We start from the raw sequence: 20,016 nt of genomic DNA, 5'->3' as shown, positions 1-20,016 counted from the left end.
TCCTCAATCCTCAATCCTCAATCCTCAATCCGCAATCCTCAATCCTCAATCCTCAATCCTCAATCCTCAATCCTCAATCTTCAATTCTCAAAACTCAACCTTCGATCCTCAATCCTCAATCCTCAATCCTCAATCCTCATTCTGCAATCCTCAATACCCAAACCACAATCTACAATCCTCAATCCTCAATCCTCAATCCTCAACCCTCAATCCTCAATCCTCAGACCTCAAACATCAATACTCAACCCTCAGTCCTCGTCCTCATTCCACAACGCTCAATCCTCAATCCTCAATCTTCAATCATCAACATTCAATCTTCAGTCCTCAATCCTCAATCCTCAATCCTCAATCCTCAATCCTCAATCCTCAATGTTCAATCCGCAATACCCAATCCTGAATCTTCAATCCTCGATCCTCAATCCTCAATCCCCAATCCTCAATCCTCAATCCTCAGTCCTCAAACCTCAATCCTGAATCCTCAATCCTGAATCCTCAATCTTCAGACCTCAGTCCTCAACAATCAGTTGTCAATTCTCAATCCTCAATAGAATATCATCAATTCACAGTTTTCAATACACAATACTCAATCTGCAATCTTTAAATCTCTATCCACAAACACCAATTCTCATCACTCAACCCTCAATACTCAGTCCCCAAACCTCAATCTTCTATCGTCAACCCTCAATCCTCAATCCTCAATCCTCAATGTTGAATCCTCGATACCCAATCCTCTATCTTCAATCCTCAATCCTCAATCCTCTATCCTCAAACCTCAATCCTCAATCCTCAGTCCTCAATCCTCAATCCTCAATACTCAATCCTCAATCCTCAATCTTCAATCCTCAATACTCAATCTTTAATCCTCAGTCCTCAATCCTCAATCTTCAATCTTCAATCATCAACCCGCAATCCTCAATCCTCAATCCTCAATCCTCAGTCCTCAATCCGCAACCTTCAATCCTCAATACTCAATATTCAATCCTCAATACTCAATCCTCAACCCTCAGTCCTCATTCTTCAATCCTCAATATCCAATCCTCAGTCTTCAATCCTCATTCCTCGATCCTCAATTCTCAATCCTCAATCCTCAATCCTCAGACCTCAAACATCAATACTCAACCCTCAGTCCTCGTCCTCAATCCGCAACCCTCAATCCTCAATCCTCAATCCTCAGTCCTCAATTCTCAATACTCAATCCTCAATAATCAGACCTCAACCATCAATACTGAACCCCCAGTCCTTGTCCTCAATCCACAACCCTCAATCCTCAATCCTCAATGTTCAATCATCAATATTCAATATTCAGTCCTCAATCCTCAATCCTCAATCCTCAATCCTCAATCCTCAATGTTCAATACGCAATACCCAATCCTGAATCTTCAATCCTCGATCCTCAATCCTCAATCCCCAATCCTCAATCCTCAATCCTCAGTCCTCAAACCTCAATCCTGAATCCTCAATCCTGAATCCTCAATCTTCAGACCTCAGTCCTCAACAATCAGTTGTCAATTCTCAATCCTCAATAGAATATCATCAATTCACAGTTTTCAATACACAATACTCAATCTGCAATCTTTAAATCTCTATCCACAAACACCAATTCTCATCACTCAACCCTCAATACTCAGTCCCCAAACCTCAATCTTCTATCCTCAACCCTCAATCCTCAATCCTCAATCCTCAATCTTCAATCCTCAACACTCAATCATCAATCCGCAATACTCAATCGTCAATCTTCAATCCTCAATACTCAATCTTCAATCCTCAATCCTCAATCCTCACTCCTCAAACCTCAATTCTGAATCCTCAATCCTGAATCCTCAATCTTCAGCCCTCAGTCCTGAACAATCAGGTGACAATCCTCAATCCTCAATAGAATATCCTCAATTCACAGTTTTCAATACTCAATACTCAATCTGCAATCTTCAATACTCAATCTTTAATCCTTAATCCTCAATCCTTAATCTTCAATCCTCAATCCTCAATACTCAATCCTCATCCCTCAATCCTCAATCCTCAATCATCAATCCTCAATCTTCAATACTCAATCCTCAACCCTCAATCCTCAATCCTCAATCCTCAATACTCAATCATCAATCCTCAATCTTCAATCCTCAATACTCAATCTTTAATCCTCAATCCTCAATCCTCAATCCTCAATCCGCAATCCTCAATCCTCAATCCGCAATCCTCAATCCTCAATCCTCAATCCTCAATCCTCAATCCTCAATCTTCAATTCTCAAAACTCAACCTTCGATTCTCAATCCTCAATCCTCAATCCTCAATCCTCATTCTGCAATCCTCAATACCCAAACCACAATCTACAATCCTCAATCCTCAATCCTCAATCCTCAACCCTCAATCCTCAATCCTCAGACCTCAAACATCGCTACTCAACCCTCAGTCCTCGTCCTCATTCCACAACGCTCAATCCTCAATCCTCAATCTTCAATCATCAACATTCAATCTTCAGTCCTCAATCCTCAATCCTCAATCCTCAATCCTCAATCCTCAATCCTCAATGTTCAATCCGCAATACCCAATCCTGAATCTTCAATCGTCAATCCTCAATCCTCAATCCCCAATCCTCAATCCTCAATCCTCAGTCCTCAAACCTCAATCGTGAATCCTCAATCCTGAATCCTCAATCTTCAGACCTCAGTCCTCAACAATCAGTTGTCAATTCTCAATCCTCAATAGAATATCATCAATTCACAGTTTTCAATACACAATACTCAATCTGCAATCTTTAAAACTCTATCCACAAACATCAATTCTCATCACTCAACCCTCAACCCTCAATCCTCAATCCTCAATCTTCAATCCTCAATACTCAATCTTCAATCCTCAATCCTCAACCCTCAATCCTCAATCCTCAATCCTCAATCCTCAATCCTCAATCATCAATCCTCTATCTTCAACCCTCAATACTCAATGTTTAATCCTCAATCTTCAATCCTCAATCCTCAATCCTCAACTCTCAATCCTCAATCCTCAGACCTCAAACATCAAAACTCAACCCTCAGTCCTCGTCCTCAATCCACAACGCTCAATCCTCAATCCTCAATCTTCAATCATCAACATTCAATCTTCAGTCCTCAATCCTCAATCCTCAATACTCAATCTTTAATCCTCAGTCCTCGATCCTCAATCTTCAATCTTCAATCCTCAACCCGCAATCCTCAATCCTCAATCCTCAATCCTCAGTCCTCAATCCGCAATCTTCAATCCTCAATACTCAATCTTCAATCCTGAATAGTCAATCCTCAACCCTCAGTCCTCATTCTTCAATCCTCAATAACCAACCCTCAGTCTTCAATCCTCATTCCTCAATCCTCAATTCTCAATCCTCAATCCTCAATCCCCAGACCTCAAACATCAATACTCAACCCTCAGTCCTCGTCCTCAATCCGCAACCCTCAATCCTCAATCCTCAATCTTCAATCATCAATCCTCAATCCTCAATCCTCAATCCTCAATGCTCAGTCCTCAATCCTCAATCTTCAATCCTCTATACTCAATCTTTAATCCTCAGTCCTCAATCCTCAATCTTCAATAACCAATCCTCAGTCTTCAATCCTCATTCCTCAATCCTCAATTCTCAATCCTCAATCCTCAATCCTCAGACCTCAAACATCAATACTCAACCATCAGTCCTCGTCCTCAATCCGCAACCCTCAATCCTCAATCCTCAATCTTCAATCATCAATATTCAATCTTCAACACTCAATACTCAATCCTCAATCCTCATTCCTCAATCCTCAATGTTCAATCCTCGATACCCAATCCTCAATCATCAATCCTCAATCCTCAATCCTCAATCCTCAAACCTCAATCCTCAATCCTCAGTCCTCAATCCTCAATCCTCAATACTCTATCCTCAATCCTCAATCCTCAATCTTCAATCCTCAATACTCAATCTTCAGTCCTCAATTCTCAATACTCAATCCTCAATAATCAGACCTCAACCATCAATACTGAACCCCCAGTCCTTGTCCTCAATCCACAACCCTCAATCCTCAATCCTCAATGTTCAATCATCAATATTCAATATTCAGTCCTCAATCCTCAATCCTCAATCCTCAATCCTCAATCCTCAATCCTCAATGTTCAATCCGCAATACCCAATCCTGAATCTTCAATCCTCAATCCTCAATCCTCAATCCCCAATCCTCAATCCTCAATCCTCAGTCCTCAAACCTCAATCGTGAATCCTCAATCCTGAATCCTCAATCTTCAGACCTCAGTCCTCAACAATCAGTTGTAAATTCTCAATCCTCAATAGAATATCATCAATTCACAGTTTTCAATACACAATACTCAATCTGCAATCTTTAAATCTCTATCCACAAACACCAATTCTCATCACTCAACCCTAAATACTCAGTCCCCAAACCTCAATCTTCTATCGTCAACCCTCAATCCTCAATCCTCAATCCTCAATGTTCAATCCTCGATACCCAATCCTCAATCTTCAATCATCAATCCTCAATCCTCAATCCTCAAACCTCAATCCTCAATCCTCAGTCCTCAATCCTCAATCCTCAATACTCAATCCTCAATCCTCAATCTTCAATCCTCAATACTCAATCTTTAATCCTCATTCCTCAATCCTCAATCTTCAATCTTCAATCATCAACCCGCAATCCTCAATCCTCAATCCTCAATCCTCAGTCCTCAATCCGCAACCTTCAATCCACAATACTCAATATTCAATCCTCAATACTCAATCCTCAATCCTCAGTCCTCATTCTTCAATCCTCAATAACCAATCCTCAGTCTTCAATCCTCATTCCTCAATCCTCAATTCTCAATCCTCAATCCTCAATCCTCAGACCTCAAACATCAATACTCAACCCTCAGTCCTCGTCCTCAATCCGCAACCCTCAATCCTCAATCCTCAATCTTCAGTCCTCAATTCTCAATACTCAATCCTCAATAATCAGACCTCAACCATCAATACTGAACCCCCAGTCCTTGTCCTCAATCCACAACCCTCAATCCTCAATCCTCAATGTTCAATCATCAATATTCAATATTCAGTCCTCAATCCTCAATACTCAATCCTCAATCCTCAATCCTCAATGTTCAATACGCAATACCCAATCCTGAATCTTCAATCCTCAATCCTCAATCCTCAATCCCCAATCCTCAATCCTCAATCCTCAGTCCTCAAACCTCAATCGTGAATCCTCAATCCTGAATCCTCAATCTTCAGACCTCAGTCCTCAACAATCAGTTGTCAATTCTCAATCCTCAATAGAATATCATCAATTCACAGTTTTCAATACACAATACTCAATCTGCAATCTTTAAATCTCTATCCACAAACACCAATTCTCATCACTCAACCCTCAATACTCAGTCCCCAAACCTCAATCTTCTATCCTCAACCCTCAATCCTCAATCCTCAATCCTCAATCTTCAATCCTCAATACTCAATCATCAATCCGCAATCCTAAATCGTCAATCTTCAATCCTCAATACTCAATCGTCAATCCTCAATCCTCAATCCTCACTCCTCAAACCTCAATTCTGAATCCCCAATCCTGAATCCTCAATCTTCAGCCCTCAGTCCTGAACAATCAGGTGACAATCCTCAATCCTCAATAGAATATCCTCAATTCACAGTTTTCAATACTCAATACTCAATCTGCAATCTTCAATACTCAATCTTTAATCCTTAATCCTCAATCCTTAATCTTCAATCCTCAATCCTCAATACTCAATCCTCATCCCTCAATCCTCAATCCTCCATCATCAATTCTCAATCTTCAATACTCGATCCTCAACCCTCAATCATCAATCCTCAATACTGAATCATCAATCCTCAATCTTCAATCCTCAATACTCAATCTTTAATCCTCAATCCTCAATCCTCAACCCTCAATCCGCAATCCTCAATCCTCAATCCTCAATCCTCAATCCTCAATCCTCAATCTTCAATCCTCAAAACTCAACCTTCGATCCTCAATCCTCAATCCTCAATCCTCAATCCTCATTCTTCAATCCTCAATACCCAAACCACAATCTACAATCCTCAATCCTCAATCCTCAATCCTCAATCCTCAACCCTCAATCCTCAATCCTCAGACCTCAAACATCAATACTCAACCCTCAGTCCTCGTCCTCAATCCGCAACCCTCAATCCTCAATCCTCAATCTTCAATCATCAATATTCAATCTTCAATACTCAATCCTCAATCCTCAATCCTCATTCCTCAATCCTCAATGTTCAATCCTCGATACCCAATCCTCAATCATCAATCCTCAATCCTCAATCCTCAATCCTCAAACCTCAATCCTCAATCCTCAGTCCTCAATCCTCAATCCTCAATACTCAATCCTCAATCCTCAATCCTCAATCTTCAATCCTCAATACTCAATCTTCAGTCCTCAATTCTCAATACTCAATCCTCAATAATCAGACCTCAACCATCAATACTGAACCCCCAGTCCTTGTCCTCAATCCACAACCCTCAATCCTCAATCCTCAATGTTCAATCATCAATATTCAATATTCAGTCCTCAATCCTCAATCCTCAATCCTCAATCCTCAATCCTCAATGTTCAATACGCAATACCCAATCCTGAATCTTCAATCCTCAATCCTCAATCCTCAATCCCCAATCCTCAATCCTCAATCCTCAGTCCTCAAACCTCAATCGTGAATCCTCAATCCTGAATCCTCAATCTTCAGACCTCAGTCCTCAACAATCAGTTGTCAATTCTCAATCCTCAATAGAATATCATCAATTCACAGTTTTCAATACACAATGCTCAATCTGCAATCTTTAAAACTCTATCCACAAACATCAATTCTCATCACTCAACCCTCAACCCTCAATCCTCAATCCTCAATCTTCAATCCTCAATACTCAATCTTCAATCCTCAATCCTCAACCCTCAATCCTCAATCCTCAATCCTCAATCCTCAATCCTCAATCCTCAATCCTCAATCATCAATCCTCTATCTTCAACCCTCAATACTCAATCTTTAATCCTCAATCTTCAATCCTCAATCCTCAATCCTCAACTCTCAATCCTCAATCCTCAGACCTCAAACATCAAAACTCAACCCTCAGTCCTCGTCCTCAATCCACAACGCTCAATCCTCAATCCTCAATCTTCAATCATCAACATTCAATCTTCAGTCCTCAATCCTCAATCCTCAATACTCAATCTTTAATCCTCAGTCCTCGATCCTCAATCTTCAATCTTCAATCCTCAACCCGCAATCCTCAATCCTCAATCCTCAATCCTCAGTCCTCAATCCGCAATCTTCAATCCTCAATACTCAATCTTCAATCCTGAATAGTCAATCCTCAACCCTCAGTCCTCATTCTTCAATCCTCAATAACCAACCCTCAGTCTTCAATCCTCATTCCTCAATCCTCAATTCTCAATCCTCAATCCTCAATCCTCAGACCTCAAACATCAATACTCAACCCTCAGTCCTCGTCCTCAATCCGCAACCCTCAATCCTCAATCCTCAATCTTCAATCATCAATCCTCAATCCTCAATCCTCAATCCTCAATGCTCAGTCCTCAATCCTCAATCTTCAATCCTCTATACTCAATCTTTAATCCTCAGTCCTCAATCCTCAATCTTCAATAACCAATCCTCAGTCTTCAATCCTCATTCCTCAATCCTCAATTCTCAATCCTCAATCCTCAATCCTCAGACCTCAAACATCAATACTCAACCATCAGTCCTCGTCCTCAATCCGCAACCCTCAATCCTCAATCCTCAATCTTCAATCATCAATATTCAATCTTCAATACTCAATACTCAATCCTCAATCCTCATTCCTCAATCCTCAATGTTCAATCCTCGATACCCAATCCTCAATCATCAATCCTCAATCCTCAATCCTCAATCCTCAAACCTCAATCCTCAATCCTCAGTCCTCAATCCTCAATCCTCAATACTCTATCCTCAATCCTCAATCCTCAATCTTCAATCCTCAATACTCAATCTTCAGTCCTCAATTCTCAATACTCAATCCTCAATAATCAGACCTCAACCATCAATACTGAACCCCCAGTCCTTGTCCTCAATCCACAACACTCAATCCTCAATCCTCAATGTTCAATCATCAATATTCAATATTCAGTCCTCAATCCTCAATCCTCAATCCTCAATCCTCAATCCTCAATCCTCAATGTTCAATCCGCAATACCCAATCCTGAATCTTCAATCCTCAATCCTCAATCCTCAATCCCCAATCCTCAATCCTCAATCCTCAGTCCTCAAACCTCAATCGTGAATCCTCAATCCTGAATCCTCAATCTTCAGACCTCAGTCCTCAACAATCAGTTGTAAATTCTCAATCCTCAATAGAATATCATCAATTCACAGTTTTCAACACACAATACTCAATCTGCAATCGTTAAATCTCTATCCACAAACACCAATTCTCATCACTCAACCCTAAATACTCAGTCCCCAAACCTCAATCTTCTATCGTCAACCCTCAATCCTCAATCCTCAATCCTCAATGTTCAATCCTCGATACCCAATCCTCAATCTTCAATCATCAATCCTCAATCCTCAATCCTCAAACCTCAATCCTCAATCCTCAGTCCTCAATCCTCAATCCTCAATACTCAATCCTCAATCCTCAATCTTCAATCCTCAATACTCAATCTTTAATCCTCAATCCTCAATCCTCAATCCTCAATGCTCAGTCCTCAATCCTCAATCTTCAATCCTCTATACTCAATCTTTAATCCTCAGTCCTCAATCCTCAATCTTCAATAACCAATCCTCAGTCTTCAATCCTCATTCCTCAATCCTCAATTCTCAATCCTCAATCCTCAATCCTCAGACCTCAAACATCAATACTCAACCATCAGTCCTCGTCCTCAATCCGCAACCCTCAATCCTCAATCTTCAATCTTCAATCATCAACCCGCAATCCTCAATCCTCAATCCTCAATCCTCAGTCCTCAATCCGCAACCTTCAATCCACAATACTCAATATTCAATCCTCAATACTCAATCCTCAATCCTCAGTCCTCATTCTTCAATCCTCAATAACCAATCCTCAGTCTTCAATCCTCATTCCTCAATCCTCAATTCTCAATCCTCAATCCTCAATCCTCAGACCTCAAACATCAATACTCAACCCTCAGTCCTCGTCCTCAATCCGCAACCCTCAATCCTCAATCCTCAATCTTCAATCATCAATATTCAATCTTCAATACTCAATTCTCAATCCTCAATCCTCATTCCTCAATCCTCAATGTTCAATCCTCGATACCCAATCCTCAATCATCAATCCTCAATCCTCAATCCTCAATCCTCAAACCTCAATCCTCAATCCTCAGTCCTCAATCCTCAATCCTCAATACTCAATCCTCAATCCTCAATCCTCAATCTTCAATCCTCAATACTCAATCTTCAGTCCTCAATTCTCAATACTCAATCCTCAATAATCAGACCTCAACCATCAATACTGAACCCCCAGCCCTTGTCCTCAATCCACAACCCTCAATCCTCAATCCTCAATGTTCAATCATCAATATTCAATATTCAGTCCTCAATCCTCAATACTCAATCCTCAATCCTCAATCCTCAATGTTCAATACGCAATACCCAATCCTGAATCTTCAATCCTCAATCCTCAATCCTCAATCCCCAATCCTCAATCCTCAATCCTCAGTCCTCAAACCTCAATCGTGAATCCTCAATCCTGAATCCTCAATCTTCAGACCTCAGTCCTCAACAATCAGTTGTCAATTCTCAATCCTCAATAGAATATCATCAATTCACAGTTTTCAATACACAATACTCAATCTGCAATCTTTAAATCCCTATCCACAAACACCAATTCTCATCACTCAACCCTCAATACTCAGTCCCCAAACCTCAATCTTCTATCCTCAACCCTCAATCCTCAATCCTCAATCCTCAATCTTCAATCCTCAATACTCAATCATCAATCCGCAATCCTAAATCGTCAATCTTCAATCCTCAATACTCAATCGTCAATCCTCAATCCTCAATCCTCACTCCTCAAACCTCAATTCTGAATCCCCAATCCTGAATCCTCAATCTTCTGCCCTCAGTCCTGAACAATCAGGTGACAATCCTCAATCCTCAATAGAATATCCTCAATTCACAGTTTTCAATACTCAATACTCAATCTGCAATCTTCAATACTCAATCTTTAATCCTTAATCCTCAATCCTTAATCTTCAATCCTCAATCCTCAATACTCAATCCTCATCCCTCAATCCTCAATCCTCCATCATCAATTCTCAATCTTCAATACTCGATCCTCAACCCTCAATCCTCAATCCTCAATCCTCAATACTCAATCATCAATCCTCAATCTTCAATCCTCAATACTCAATCTTTAATCCTCAATCCTCAATCCTCAATCCTCAATCCGCAATCCTCAATCCTTAATCCTCAATCCTCAATCCTCAATCCTCAATCTTCAATCCTCAAAACTCAACCTTCGATCCTCAATCCTCAATCCTCAATCCTCAATCCTCATTCTTCAATCCTCAATACCCAAACCACAATCTACAATCCTCAATCCTCAATCCTCAATCCTCAATCCTCAACCCTCAATCCTCAATCCTCAGACCTCAAACATCAATACTCAACCCTCAGTCCTCGTCCTCATTCCACAACGCTCAATCCTCAATCCTCAATCTTCAATCATCAACATTCAATCTTCAGTCCTCAATCCTCAATCCTCAATCCTCAATCCTCAATCCTCATTCCTCAAAGTTCAATCAGCAATACCCAATCCTCAATCTTCAATCCTCAATCCTCAATCCTCAATCCTCGCTCCTCAATCCTCAATCCTCAGACCTCAAACCTCAATCCTGAATCCTCAATCCTGAATCCTCAATCTTCTGACCTCAGTCCTCAACAATCAGTTGTCATTTCTCAATCCTCAATAGAATATCATCAATTCACAGTTTTCAATACTCATTACTGAATCTGTAATCTTTAAATCTCTACCCACAAACATCAATTCTCATCACTCAAACCTTAAGACTCAGTCCCCAATCCTCAATCATCAATCCTCAATCCTCAATCCCCAATCCCCAATCCTCAATCTTCAATCGTCAATACTCAATCATCAATCCTCAAACCTCAATCCTCAATCCGCATTCCTCAACCCTAAATCGTCAGTCTTCAAACCTCAATACTCAATCTTCAATCCTCAATCCTCAATCCTCAATCCTCAATCCTCAATCCTCATCCTTCAATCCTCAATACCCAATCCTCAATCTTCAATCCTCAATCCTCAATCCTCAATTCTCAATCCTCAATCCTCAGTCCTCAGTCCTTAAACCTCAATCCTCAACCCTCAGCCCTCATCCTCAATCCTCAATCCTCAATCCTCAATCCTCAATACTCAATCTTCAACCCTCAACACTCAGTCCTCAATGTTCAAACCTCAATCCTCAATTCTCAATCTTCAATCCTCAATACTCAATCTTCAAACCTCAATCCTCAATGCTCAATCCTCAATCCTCAATCCACAATCGTCAATCACCAATCCTCAATCTTCAATACTCAATCCTCAATTCTCAAGCCTCAATACTCAATCCTCAATCCTCAATCATCAATCCTCAATCTTCAATCCTCAATACTCAATCTTTAATCCTCAGTCCTCAATTCTCAATCTTCAATCTTCAATCCTCAACACGCAATCCTCAATCCTCAATCCTCAGACCTCAAACATCAATACTCAACCCTCAGTCCTCGTCCTCAATCCGCAACCCTCAATCCTCAATCCTCAATATTCAATCATCAATATTCAATCTTCAATACTCAATCCTCAATCCTCAATCCTCAATCCTCAATGTTCAATCCTCGATACCCAATCCTCAATCTTCAATCCTCAATCCTCAATCCTCAATCCTCAATCCTCAGTCCTCAAACCACAATCCTGAATCCTCAATCCTGAATCCTCAATCTTCAGCCCTCAGTCCTCAACAATCAGTTGTCAATCCTCAATCCTCACTAGAATATCCTCAGTTCAGAGCTTTCCATACGCAATACTCAATCTGCAATCTTCAAATCTCTATCCACAAACATCAATTCTCATCACTCAACCCTCAACCCTCAATCCTCAATCCTCAATCTTCAATCCGCAATACTCAATCTTCAATCCTCAATCCTCAACCCTCAATCCTCAATCCTCAATCCTCAATCCTCAATCCTCAATCCTCAATCCTCAATCCTCAATCCTCAATCATCAATCCTCTATCTTCAATCCTCAATACTCAATCTTTAATCCTCAATCTTCAATCCTCAATCCTCAATCCTCAACTCTCAATCCTCAATCCTCAGACCTCAAACATCAAAACTCAACCCTCAGTCCTCGTCCTCAATCTACAACGCTCAATCCTCAATCCTCAATCTTCAATCATCAACATTCAATCTTCAGTCCTCAATCCTCAATCCTCAATACTCAATCTTTAATCCTCAGTCATCAATCCTCAATCTTCAATCTTCAATCCTCAACCCGCAATCCTCAATCCTCAATCCTCAATCCTCGGTCCTCAATCCGCAACCTTCAATCCTGAATACTCAATCTTCAATCCTCAATAGTCAATCCTCAACCCTCAGTCCTCATTCTTCAATCCTCAATACTCAACCCTCAGTCTTCAATCCTCATTCCTCAATCCTCAATTCTCAATGCTCAATCCTCAATCCTCAGACCTCAAACATCAATACTCAACCCTCAGTCCTCGTCCTCAATCCGCAACCCTCAATCCTCAATCCTCAATCTTCAATCATCAATCCTCAATCCTCAATCCTCAATCCACAGTCCTCAATCCTCAATCTTCAATCCTCAATACTCAATCTTTAATCCTCAGTCCTCAATCCTCAATCTTCAATCTTCAATCCTCAACCCGCAATCCTCAATCCTCAATCCTCAATCCTCAGTCCTCAATCCGCAATATTCAATCCTCAATCCTCAATCTTCAATCCTCAATACTCAATCTTTAATCCTCAGTCCTCAATCCTCAATCTTCAATCTTCAATCATCAACCCGCAATCCTCAATGCTCAATCCTCAATCCTCAGTCCTCAATCCGCAACCTTCAATCCTCAATACTCAATATTCAATCCTCAATACTCAATCCTCAACCCTCAGTCCTCATTCTTCAATCCTCAATATCCAATCCTCAGTCTTCAATCCTCATTCCTCAATCCTCAATTCTCAATCCTCAATCCTCAATCCTCAGACCTCAAACATCAATACTCAACCCTCAGTCCTCGTCCTCAATCCGCAACCCTCAATCCTCAATCCTCAATCCTCAGTCCTCAATTCTCAATACTCAATCCTCAATAATCAGACCTCAACCATCAATACTGAACCCCCAGTCCTTGTCCTCAATCCACAACCCTCAATCCTCAATGCTCAATGTTCAATCATCAATATTCAATATTCAGTCCTCAATCCTCAATCCTCAATCCTCAATCCTCAATCCTCAATGTTCAATACGCAATACCCAATCCTGAATCTTCAATCCTCAATCCTCAATCCTCAATCCCCAATCCTCAATCCTCAATCCTCAGTCCTCAAACCTCGATCCTGAATCCTCAATCCTGAATCCTCAATCTTCAGACCTCAGTCCTCAACAATCAGTTGTCAATTCTCAATCCTCAATAGAATATCATCAATTCACAGTTTTCAATACACAATACTCAATCTGCAATCTTTAAATCTCTATCCACAAACTCCAATTCTCATCACTCAACCCTCAATACTCAGTCCCCAAACCTCAATCTTCTATCCTCAACCCTCAATCCTCAATCCTCAATCCTCAATCTTCAATCCTCAACACTCAATCATCAATCCGCAATCCTCAATCGTCAATCTTCAATCCTCAATACTCAATCTTCAATCCTCAATCCTCAATCCTCACTCCTCAAACCTCAATTCTGAATCCTCAATCCTGAATCCTCAATCTTCAGCCCTCAGTCCTGAACAATCAGGTGACAATCCTCAATCCTCAATAGAATATCCTCAATTCACAGTTTTCAATACTCAATACTCAATCTGCAATCTTCAATACTCAATATTTAATCCTTAATCCTCAATCCTTAATCTTCAATCCTCAATCCTCAATACTCAATCCTCATCCCTCAATCCTCAATCCTCAATCATCAATCCTCAATCTTCAATACTCAATCCTCAACCCTCAATCCTCAATCCTCAATCCTCAATACTCAATCATCAATCCTCAATCTTCAATCCTCAATACTCAATCTTTAATCCTCAATCCTCAATCCGCAATCCTCAATCCGCAATCCTCAATCCTCAATCCTCAATCCTCAATCCTCAATCCTCAATCTTCAATTCTCAAAACTCAACCTTCGACCCTCAATCCTCAATCCTCAATCCTCAATCCTCATTCTGCCATCCTCAATACCCAAACCACAATCTACAATCCTCAATCATCAATCCTCAATCCTCAACCCTCAATCCTCAATCCTCAGACCTCAAACATCAATACTCAACCCTCAGTCCTCGTCCTCATTCCACAACGCTCAATCCTCAATCCTCAATCTTCAATCATCAACATTCAATCTTCAGTCCTCAATCCTCAATCCTCAATGCTCAATCCTCAATCCTCAATCCTCAATGTTCAATCCGCAATACCCAATCCTGAATCTTCAATCCTCAATCCTCAATCCTCAATCCCCAATCCTCAATCCTCAATCCTCAGTCCTCAAACCTCAATCCTGAATCCTCAATCCTGAATCCTCAATCTTCAGACCTCAGTCCTCAACAATCAGTTGTCAATTCTCAATCCTCAATAGAATATCATCAATTCACAGTTTTCAATACACAATACTCAATCTGCAATCTTTAAATCTCTATCCACAAACACCAATTCTCATCACTCAACCCTCAATACTCAGTCCCCAAACCTCAATCTTCTATCGTCAACCCTCAATCCTCAATCCTCAATCCTCAATGTTCAATCCTCGATACCCAATCCTCTATCTTCAATCCTCAATCCTCAATCCTCAATCCTCAAACCTCAATCCTCAATCCTCAGTCCTCAATCCTCAATCCTCAATACTCAATCCTCAATCCTCAATCTTCAATCCTCAATACTCAATCTTTAATCCTCAGTCCTCAATCCTCAATCTTCAATCTTCAATCATCAACCCGCAATCCTCAATCCTCAATCCTCAATCCTCAGTCCTCAATCCGCAACCTTCAATCCTCAATACTCAATATTCAATCCTCAATACTCAATCCTCAACCCTCAGTCCTCATTCTTCAGTCCTCAATATCCAATCCTCAGTCTTCAATCCTCATTCCTCAATCCTCAATTCTCAATCCTCAATCCTCAATCCTCAGACCTCAAACATCAATACTCAACCCTCAGTCCTCGTCCTCAATCCGCAACCCTCAATCCTCAATCCTCAATCCTCAGTCCTCAATTCTCAATACTCAATCCTCAATAATCAGACCTCAACCATCAATACTGAACCCCCAGTCCTTGTCCTCAATCCGCAACCCTCAATCCTCAATCCTCAATGTTCAATCATCAATATTCAATATTCAGTCCTCAATCCTCAATCCTCAATCCTCAATCCTCAATCCTCAATGTTCAATACGCAATACCCAATCCTGAATCTTCAATCCTCAATCCTCAATCCTCAATCCCCAATCCTCAATCCTCAATCCTCAGTCCTCAAACCTCAATCCTGAATCCTCAATCCTGAATCCTCAATCTTCAGACCTCAGTCCTCAACAGTCAGTTGTCAATTCTCAATCCTCAATAGAATATCATCAATTCACAGTTTTCAATACACAATACTCAATCTGCAATCTTTAAATCTCTATCCACAAACACCAATTCTCATCACTCAACCCTCAATACTCAGTCCCCAAACCTCAATCTTCTATCCTCAACCCTCAATCCTCAATCCTCAATCCTCAATCTTCAATCCTCAACACTCAATCATCAATCCGCAATCCTCAATCGTCAATCTTCAATCCTCAATACTCAATCTTCAATCCTCAATCCTCAATCCTCACTCCTCAAACCTCAATTCTGAATCCTCAATCCTGAATACTCAATCTTCAGCCCTCAGTCCTGAACAATCAGGTGACAATCCTCAATCCTCAATAGAATATCCTCAATTCACAGTTTTCAATACTCAATACTCAATCTGCAATCTTCAATACTCAATCTTTAATCCTTAATCCTCAATCCTTAATCTTCAATCCTCAATCCTCAATACTCAATCCTCATCCCTCAATCCTCAATCCTCAATCATCAATCCTCAATCTTCAATACTCAATCCTCAACCCTCAATCCTCAATCCTCAATCCTCAATACTCAATCATCAATCCTCAATCTTCAATCCTCAATACTCATTCTTTAATCCTCAATCCTCAATCCTCAATCCTCAATCCGCAATCCTCAATCCTCAATCCTCAATCCTCAATCCTCAATCCTCAATCTTCAATTCTCAAAACTCAACCTTCGATTCTCAATCCTCAATCCTCAATCCTCAATCCTCATTCTGCAATCCTCAATACCCAAACCACAATCTACAATCCTCAATCCTCAATCCTCAATCCTCAACCCTCAATCCTCAATCCTCAGACCTCAAACATCAATACTCAACCCTCAGTCCTCGTCCTCATTCCACAACGCTCAATCCTCAATCCTCAATCTTCAATCATCAACATTCAATCTTCAGTCCTCAATCCTCAATCCTCAATCCTCAATCCTCAATCCTCAATCCTCAATGTTCAGTCCGCAATACCCAATCCTGAATCTTCAATCCTCAATCCTCAATCCTCAATCCCCAATCCTCAATCCTCAATCCTCAGTCCTCAAACCTCAATCCTGAATCCTCAATCCTGAATCCTCAATCTTCAGACCTCAGTCCTCAACAATCAGTTGTCAATTCTCAATCCTCAATAGAATATCATCAATTCACAGTTTTCAATACACAATACTCAATCTGCAATCTTTAAATCTCTATCCACAAACACCAATTCTCATCACTCAACCCTCAATACTCAGTCCCCAAACCTCAATCTTCTATCGTCAACCCTCAATCCTCAATCCTCAATCCTCAATCCTCAATCCTCAATCCTCAGTCCTCAATCCTCAATCTTCAATCCTCAATACTCAATCTTTAATCCTCAGTCCTCAATCCTCAATCTTCAATCTTCAATACTCAACCCGCAATCCTCAATCCTCAATCCTCAATCCTCAGTCCTCAATCCGCAATATTCAATCCTCAATCCTCAATCTTCAATCCTCAATACTCAATCTTTAATCCTCAGTTCTCAATCCTCAATCTTCAATCTTCAATCATCAACCCGCAATCCTCAATCCTCAATCCTCAATCCTCAGTCCTCAATCCGCAACCTTCAATCCTCAATACTCAATATTCAATCATCAATACTCAATCCTCAACCCTCAGTCCTCATTCTTCAATCCTCAATATCCAATCCTCAGTCTTCAATCCTCATTCCTCAATCCTCAATTCTCAATCCTCAATCCTCAATCCTCAGACCTCAAACATCAATACTCAACCCTCAGTCCTCGTCCTCAATCCGCAACCCTCAATCCTCAATCCTCAATCTTCAATCATCAATATTCAATCTTCAATACTCAATCCTCAATCCTCAATCCTCATTCCGCAATCCTCAATGTTCAATCCTCGATACACAATCCTCAATCTTCAATCCTCAATCCTCAATCCTCAATCCTCAAACCTCAATCCTCAATCCTCAGTCCTCAATCCTCAATCTTCAATCTTCAATCATCAACCCGCAATCCTCAATCCTCAATCCTCAATCCTCAGTCCTCAATCCGCAACCTTCAATCCACAATACTCAATATTCAATCCTCAATACTCAATCCTCAACCCTCAGTCCTCATTCTTCAATCCTCAATAACCAATCCTCAGTCTTCAATCCTCATTCCTCAATCCTCAATTCTCAATCCTCAATCCTCAATCCTCAGACCTCAAACATCAATACTCAACCATCAGTCCTCGTCCTCAATCCGCAACCCTCAATCCTCAACCCTCAATCTTCAATCATCAATATTCAATCTTCAATACTCAATCCTCAATCCTCAATCCTCATTCCTCAATCCTCAATGTTCAATCCTCGATACCCAATCCTCAATCATCAATCCTCAATCCCCAATCCTCAATCCTCAAACCTCAATCCTCAATCCTCAGTCCTCAATCCTCAATCCTCAATACTCTATCCTCAATCCTCAATCCTCAATCTTCAATCCTCAATACTCAATCTTCAGTCCTCAATTCTCAATACTCAATCCTCAATAATCAGACCTCAACCATCAATACTGAACCCCCAGTCCTTGTCCTCAATCCACAACCCTCAATCCTCAATCCTCAAGGTTCAATCATCAATATTCAATATTCAGTCCTCAATCCTCAATCCTCAATCCTCAATCCTCAATGTTCAATCCGCAATACCCAATCCTGAATCTTCAATCCTCAATCCTCAATCCTCAATCCCCAATCCTCAATCCTCAATCCTCAGTCCTCAACCCTCAATCCTGAATCCTCAATCCTGAATCCTCAATCTTCAGACCTCAGTCCTCAACAATCAGTTGTAAATTCTCAATCCTCAATAGAATATCATCAATTCACAGTTTTCAATACACAATACTTAATCTGCAATCTTTAAATCTCTATCCACAAACACCAATTCTCATCACTCAACCCTAAATACTCAGTCCCCAAACCTCAATCTTCTATCGTCAACCCTCAATCCTCAATCCTCAATCCTCAATGTTCAATCCTCGATACCCAATCCTCAATCTTCAATCATCAATCCTCAATCCTCAATCCTCAAACCTCAATCCTCAATCCTCAGTCCTCAATCCTCAATCCTCAATACTCAATCCTCAATCCTCAATCTTCAATCCTCAATACTCAATCTTTAATCCTCATTCCTCAATCCTCAATCTTCAATCTTCAATCATCAACCCGCAATCCTCAATCCTCAATCCTCAATCCTCAATCCTCAGTCCTCAATCCGCAACCTTCAATCCACAATACTCAATATTCAATCCTCAATACTCAATCCTCAATCCTCAGTCCTCATTCTTCAATCCTCAATAACCAATCCTCAGTCTTCAATCCTCATTCCTCAATCCTCAATTCTCAATCCTCAATCCTCAATCCTCAGACCTCAAACATCAATACTCAACCCTCAGTCCTCGTCCTCAATCCGCAACCCTCAATCCTCAATCCTCAATCTTCAATCATCAATATTCAATCTTCAATACTCAATCCTCAATCCTCAATCCTCATTCCTCAATCCTCAATGTTCAATCCTCGATACCCAATCCTCAATCATCAATCCTCAATCCTCAATCCTCAATCCTCAAACGTCAATCCTCAATCCTCAGTCCTCAATCCTCAATCCTCAATACTCAATCCTCAATCCTCAATCCTCAATCTTCAATCCTCAATACTCAATCTTCAGTCCTCAATTCTCAATACTCAATCCTCAATAATCAGAACTCAACCATCAATACTGAACCCCCAGTCCTTGTCCTCAATCCACAACCCTCAATCCTCAATCCTCAATGTTCAATCATCAATATTCAATATTCAGTCCTCAATCCTCAATACTCAATCCTCAATCCTCAATCCTCAATGTTCAATACGCAATACCCAATCCTGAATCTTCAATCGTCAATCCTCAATCCTCAATCCCCAATGCTCAATCCTCAATCCTCAGTCCTCAAACCTCAATCGTGAATCCTCAATCCTGAATCCTCAATCTTCAGACCTCAGTCCTCAACAATCAGTTGTCAATTCTCAATCCTCAATAGAATATCATCAATTCACAGTTTTCAATACACAATACTCAATCTGCAATCTTTAAATCTCTATACACAAACACCAATTCTCATCACTCAACCCTCAATACTCAGTCCCCAAACCTCAATCTTCTATCCTCAACCCTCAATCCTCAATCCTCAATCCTCAATCTTCAATCC

Source organism: Calliopsis andreniformis, unplaced genomic scaffold (genome assembly GCF_051401765.1).
Source record: "Calliopsis andreniformis isolate RMS-2024a unplaced genomic scaffold, iyCalAndr_principal scaffold0059, whole genome shotgun sequence".
Classification (NCBI taxonomy): Eukaryota; Metazoa; Arthropoda; class Insecta; order Hymenoptera; family Andrenidae; genus Calliopsis; species Calliopsis andreniformis.
This window is presented reverse-complemented; position numbering follows the sequence as displayed.